The sequence below is a fragment of the Equus przewalskii genome, chromosome 17, assembly GCF_037783145.1.
Source record: "Equus przewalskii isolate Varuska chromosome 17, EquPr2, whole genome shotgun sequence".
Classification (NCBI taxonomy): Eukaryota; Metazoa; Chordata; class Mammalia; order Perissodactyla; family Equidae; genus Equus; species Equus przewalskii.
Window position 1 is genome coordinate 54760727 of NC_091847.1, and position 6818 is coordinate 54767544.

At 41.5% G+C, this 6818-nt stretch overlaps 1 pseudogene; it reads right to left on the reverse strand.

The window, feature by feature from the left end:
* Positions 1–2271: 2271 nt before the first annotated feature.
* LOC103554409 (tissue alpha-L-fucosidase pseudogene) lies at positions 2272–3543 on the reverse strand (annotated as a pseudogene).
* Positions 3544–6818: the final 3275 nt, after the last annotated feature.

Sequence of the window (6818 nt, forward strand, 5' to 3'; positions counted from 1 at the left end):
GGTAGCAATACTAATTCACAATTCGTTTTATGTTTAAAAAGTACGCGTTTTCTTGCCAGCCCTGGTGGTCTAGTGGTTAAAGTTCAGCGCCCTCACTGCTTCGGTGGCCTGGGTTCATTTCCCGGTCATGGAACCACACCACCCATCTATCAGTCTGTCAGTTGCCATGCTGTGGCAGCAGCTCACATAGAAGAACCAGAAGGACTTACAACTAGACTATAGAACCATGCACCTGGGCTTTGGCGAGAAAAGAAAAAAAGAAGAAGATTGGCAACAGATGTTAGCTTAGGGTGAATCCTTCTCAGCTAATAACAACAACAATAAAGTATGCATTTTCTAGTTCTATCCACTGAAAAGACATGGAAACAGTGGCTAAACCAACAGCAATGAGAACCCCTGTAATCCTGATTATATCTGTAAATATTATTTCCCACCAAAAGGAACCAAGCCTCTTGGAAAGATGGCTGATTCCATGTCTGAGGCAGGAGGTTTATTAAATGAGTCTGGAATATCTTTTCATATGAGGTAGCAATGAAGATATGAAAAACTATTAGGGCTCTGTCCAAAGGATTTGGGTACCAGTTTAAAGAAGATCCAGCTGGCCAAAGATGGGATCGTTTGTGCATCGGTAGGATGATAAATGCAATGGATTGAAACATACCAAGTATATATTTAAATCTGTAAGTTCAGTATGATACCAAAAAACTAAACTCATTAACCACCTTTAGAAGATGCTAGGGAACCAATTCATTGTGTTAAAAAACTGGTTTCAGAGTAACCCAATTGTCAAGGCGAAGCTTCCCTTTATAGAATTTTTCTAGCTAATAAATGAATAAAGAACGATAGAATTGGGATATCATCATTTTTGCAAACTCCTAGTGAATTAATGGATCTGAGCAGTGACCACCATGGCTGCTCACATCACCAAAGGGAGACAATCAAACATTATGTACCTCCTAAAAGAAGTGCAAACACTATGTATGAAATATTCCTTTCTTTTGCTGAGGAAGATTCACCCTTAGCTAACATCTATTGCCAATCTTCCTCTTTTTTTTGCTTGAGGAAGATTATTCCTGAGCTAACACTCTATTAACTGTTTAAGTCTAATTTTATGTCTTCATGAGTGTTTGTAATTTTCTTCATAGACATTTTGAACATTTCTTGTTAAATTTACATTGAGGTATTTTGTTTTGTTTTTATCAGAAATGTGGTCTTTTCTTCCATTGTACCTTGCTCTATTTTGTATGTGGGTTGCTGCCACAGCATGGCTGATGAGTGGTGTAGGTCTGCACCCAGGAACCAAACCTGCAAACCCGGGCCACCAAAATGGAGCACACTGAGTTTAACCACTTCACCATAGGGCTGCCACCTGCATGAAACATACTTGATGAAATAATGGAACCTGAATCTTATCAAGAGTCTAGATCTAAATACCAATTTATAGCTTACAATGACAGAGGAACACATTAAACAACATCACAGAGACACAATCAGCAAAATCCAAATTGTTGGAAACCCCAGGACAAGCAGCCAGTTTCTTCAACAATAACTAAAAACAAATTGCAAGACAAAAAAGAGAAATGGTAGGGAGACCTATAAAATTTTTTTGACAAGCACACTTATGTATTTAATCATATTTTAAGTGGCAAAGTAGAATCACATCCATTTTCTTAATAGTATCGCTGTAAACTGACTGAATTTTAGAGCTCTTGGTTTGCTTTGGAAACTTCTGAAGAGTTGACCATTAACAGCTTAGCAAGCCTTTTCATTCCCCTCCAGGCTCTCCTGCACTGGGATGGGGGGGGGGGGCGGTGTCTGGAGTCAGGAGAGGGTTGGTGACAATTGATGCTAAATAAATAGCATGTGGTTGAGCTTGCCAAACTCTTTCCATCTCCTCCCATAGGCAACAGGGTGACTTGGCTTATTCTTTAACTAAAGTCATTAAGTAAGCAAGTAGGCTTATCAAACACAGAGAATGAAGGGAAGTTTCCATTGTACATAATTTCCAAAGGTAGGAATGAATGAACTCAGAGCTTAATTATTCAGTACCTTCTTTTGCTGACCAGAGAGAGGTATGCTAGCAAGGGAGCTCAGATACTGGGTCCATTGAGACATCAGTGTAATGTACTCGGTCCCTTTGATTAAAATGTGTTGGAAAAGCCATCCTCTCGGTGGGGAAGAGAAGTTAGTTTATTATGATGATGGTACTATACAAAGAAAATCAAAGAAGCAAACATCAGGCAGTGTCCCATTCTTCATGAACTCCAATAATCACTCCATTCCTATCAGCTTTACAGTCAAAGCAAACTTAACTGGGTCAGCAGGAGGTGGTAAGCTGGGCAGGGAAATGAGGAAGACTTTATCCAGATCTGTGGACCACTTCAGCTCTTCCTGGATTCCCAGAATTCTTACCTTTGTTGTTGAGGTAGTCATGGGAGACTGAAGGTTAAGACTCCTGATCCTTTTGAGATATACCATATAGATATCACATTCTTCTCTGATTGTACCCTTGATGGTTTAGATGCATAAATAACCTCCCCAGTGATGTTCAGCCGTTTCCCAACAGCAAAAAGCCTTTCTTGGAAGATGGGAACAATCAGTCCATCTTTAGTTGGTTCAATGTTAAGAAGATAGTTACCTCCCAAACTTACTGTCTGAACGAGTTCTGAAATGATTTCAGATTCATTTGCAATGTCAGGCATGGCCATGTCCCCATGATAGCCCCAGGATGACTTGTCAACAGTGGTACATGTCTCCAACTTGTGATCTAGCAACCTCTCTGGCTTGCATTTATCTTGACAGTTGTAGTATCCTCCAGGGTAACAGGAACATTTCTGGTCCCATTAGTCATTTACTACCACCTCATCCTTGACAGAGCTATCATTGTAAAGCCAAGAAAGAAAATTTGTAGACTTCTGCTAAGTATCAGGACATTTCCACTCTCCATTAGACCAAATCAGGTCAGATTTGTACCTGTTAACAATGTCATATAACTCTGGCATTGTGTTCACACTGACAAAATGCTATGTTTCAAAGCCATTTTTCTTATCAAGTAGGTAGAGTGGATGGAACCATTCTAAGAATGAATGATAGAGTCCATAGCATATGTTCCTCTTCTGAACAGCTGTTCCCAACTCATCAACTCATCAAATCACGAAGGGGCTGCAGGTTCCAGTTCCAAGACACAAGACTCAGCCGGTTTGTGAAGTCTTCTGATGCTTCATTGTCAGGACTACATACTGGCCCAGTGGTCTGGAAGACATCTGCCAACTTTACCAACTAGGTGCAAAAGGCGAGGGTGAGCTGCAGCCCAAAGCCGGCATAGCTGAAGCCTGGTAGGTAGTTGTTGCTCATGAAGTACTGGCACTCGTGCAGCTGCTTGCCCTTCTAGTCCCACCAGAACCACTCACTGCCCCAGGCCAGCACCCAGAGCACAGCCCAGTGCACTAACACCTCAAACTTTGCCTCAGCGCCCAGCTGCCGGCTCTGAGCCCGGGGTTGCCCACTATGCAGCGTCCAGCACCAGCATCCCACCCTCGACATCATCTCTAGAGCCCCAACATCCGCCAATTAAAATTCACCAATCCACCAAATGGATTTTGTTTGGAACCTGACTCATGCAAAGCAAACACTTTGTTATGTTTTGTTTTGTTTTAGGGAAAACAGGATTAGTATGGTGTTCATGACAGCAGATGAGAGCTGCTGTGCAAATCAGAAAGAAGTGAGAGCCTCGGGGTGGAGAATCTGGGGAGGACAAAAGGGCAGGCCAGGTGAGGCAGATGTGTGACCTTCCCACTAGGTGACGTGCTCACAACCTCATTTATCTATCATCTCCAGTTTGCCCTTCAGGGAAATATTTTGGTTTGAATGGAATCTCAAAATATAGGGATCCAGAAAAAAGATTAGCTATATGAAACTGTGCACTCCAATTCAACTAGAGATAAGACGAGAGAGAAAGGAGACATATCTCCCAATTCAGTTCTCCTCTCTTCAGTTATGTTTTATGGAGAACTTATGTCATTCACAAAAGAGACGTAGTTTCCCCAGGGGAGACAGCAGGTGTACATTTTTCTTGCAAGGTTATTTAATTGCTGTCAGAAAGACATATGATTAACAAAACCAAATGCTGGAAATATGAAGTATAGACAATTTTAAAGTTGTTTATATAGTTGATTACAGTATATCATACAATGTGTTTATTTGCCATAAACCTGCCTATCACAGACTGTTTCCACACCTGTGTATCTGCACTAAACAGTCTACTGCTTAGCTGTGCATAAATTCCCTGAGCAAATGGCCAGTACCCAGCAGAAAGTAGCTTTCCCTGGTGACCTCTCAGTCACCTCCTATGCACCAGAGTCATACCAGTGGCTTGACCACCTCAAGCTGGAACCTGAAGCCTGCTGACCTGTAGTGTCCCCTGCTTTGATAAGAGCCCTTTGAACTCTATGGAAGAAAAACAGTATGGAAATGATCAGCCTTTGGGGTTCCTCAACATCCTTTGTGACATTGCTACTCTAAGTAAGGCCCACCATCTGTAATCTGTTGATTACTGTTCAGAGATGAGACAAGCACGGAATTGAGAAGAACCATTTAGAACTGTCGAGAGCCACTTGGCAGCATAAGTTTATGTCTAAACAAAAATGGGACTTGAATTTTGTGTGTATTGGGCTTTTACTCCACTTTGTTATTTTTATTACACTTCACAGAATATCAGGCTGTGACAGATTAGAAATAAAAAAAACAACTGACCCTTCACCACACATAGAGTGATGACCCTATGCATGCTACATCCTTGACACACTCTGACAGCTCCCAAGGGGCAGCCCATGGCAAAAATGTGGATGTAGAAAGATGGTCTTCCCAAAGGGTCGCTCATAGGAAGAAGCAGATATCTATCTACCGCACATGGGTCCATGCCAGAGGTTGGGAGATCTCATGAAACCACCCCAGCGGACCCCTGCTCATAGCACAACCCTTAAGCTTTGCAATAGTAGTAGCAGCAGCTAAGACTTCCATAGGACTTATTACAATGCAGATACTGTCCTAAATGCTTTACACATACCAAGTAACAGATGGTTCCTCTCTCTTTGGAGTGATATATATTCACACTTGTACATGTACCCAAGGAAGTGTAGCATCAAGCCTGTTTACAGTGACTCCTTACATAGCCACGAAAATTTGCTAATGACTGACAGCTTACTCAGGTATTTAAAGACATCATGCCAAATATACTAGAGATAATAATTAAAGAATAGAAATATAATACCCAGGATGAGTTTTGTATTCAGATATTGGCCATCGAGTATAGCTTGGAAAATTTTTCAAACAGAAAGAGCATTCAATTTTGGAAAATATAGGGATAGTTTGAACTATGTTTTCTTTTTTTGCTATTGCTTTTGGAAGTTCTCAGGCATATAACAGAGATTTTTAAAAATGCATGTAAGAGGCAAACACAACTTAAGAAAACTTACGTTACAGCATAGAGACATTATCCAAGACCAAATCTTTCATCTACTAATTTTCTTCCCCTAAATATGTTATAAGACTGAGGAGCATTTCAGGTATTCTGTACTCCTTGTCCAGACGTTGAAGTTTAATAAATGTTTGAATTTTATGAAGTCTGTATTTAACAGACAGAATCTATTTGCCCTCTAAAATAAGCCTTCTCAGACTCTGTGTAAGGGCAGCTGCTTTCTGCCCCCACCCGTGATCTCTGCTGTAAGCGGAGTTACCCCACTGTTGGTGACAGCCAGATTCTCTACTTGGCTTTGGAGTGGTCGAAAAAAGTTAATCACGCATAGATTTTCAGTTCATCATTGTAGGGAGGGATTAAGGAGTTCACTCTGGGGAAATATAAACAGAGGGAAAAATTAGCTCCTCCCTCATCCTTCTGTGGCCTTTGTCCCTCCTCAGGTTCTGGAGACAAACTGGGGCTTGACTCTGGCGGTTAATAGGTGGTCCCAAACCCAAGTGAGCAGGCAGGGAGAGGTTTTCTCCCAACTGACCAAAATCTCTTCTCCTTTGCAACAATTTAAAACCCAGTAGTAAAATAGCGGTGCTGACGCCCAACGATTAATATTCATTGGAAGCCCATAGAATTCCAGAGCCATGATTCCTGCCCTTAATTAACCAGGAATCTCCAGAGAGTCTTCGCCACATTAACTCCGCATGCGCTTTGAGATGAGGTCATGGCTGTAGACCTCCTCCTGAAGGTGGAGGACCAGAGAAGGACAGGGAGGCCAAGGCAACTCAGCCAAAGACAGGTGAGTTAGTGACACGACGAGAAGGACATCTGTTACTTAGTGGGTTTAGTTACTTTTTCCAGAAGAGAAAGCCCAACTTAGCCTTAATATATCCAAAAGTGAATTCCTGATTATTCCTCCAAATCTTTTCTTCCTCCTGACTTCTGTATAAGACGTCTGGGAGTCATCTTTGACACGTTGCTCCCTCTCACTTTCCCAGATCCAACTTGTTACCAAGTCACGGCTACTTTACCTCCGAAACACAGCTCTTGTTACTTCCAGCTCCACTGACTGGTTGAAGCACTCCAGACATGGATTTGTTAAATGCGTGTTGAAGTGGAATGTGACACCAGGAAGACAGAGGAGTTGGGAGGCAAGCTAGATTTCCTTTTAAAAGTAAGATTTTGAGAGGTTTCTTCAAAAGAAAATAAGGAAAAATTAAGCTTGTGGATCACCATATTTGTTTGGATATATTGGGTAGTGTTAGTTGTAGACACAGTAATATCTTAAATATGCACTTTCCACTTCTCTATGTGCAAATGAAATCCTTACTTGAACAAAGCAGAGTTTAAG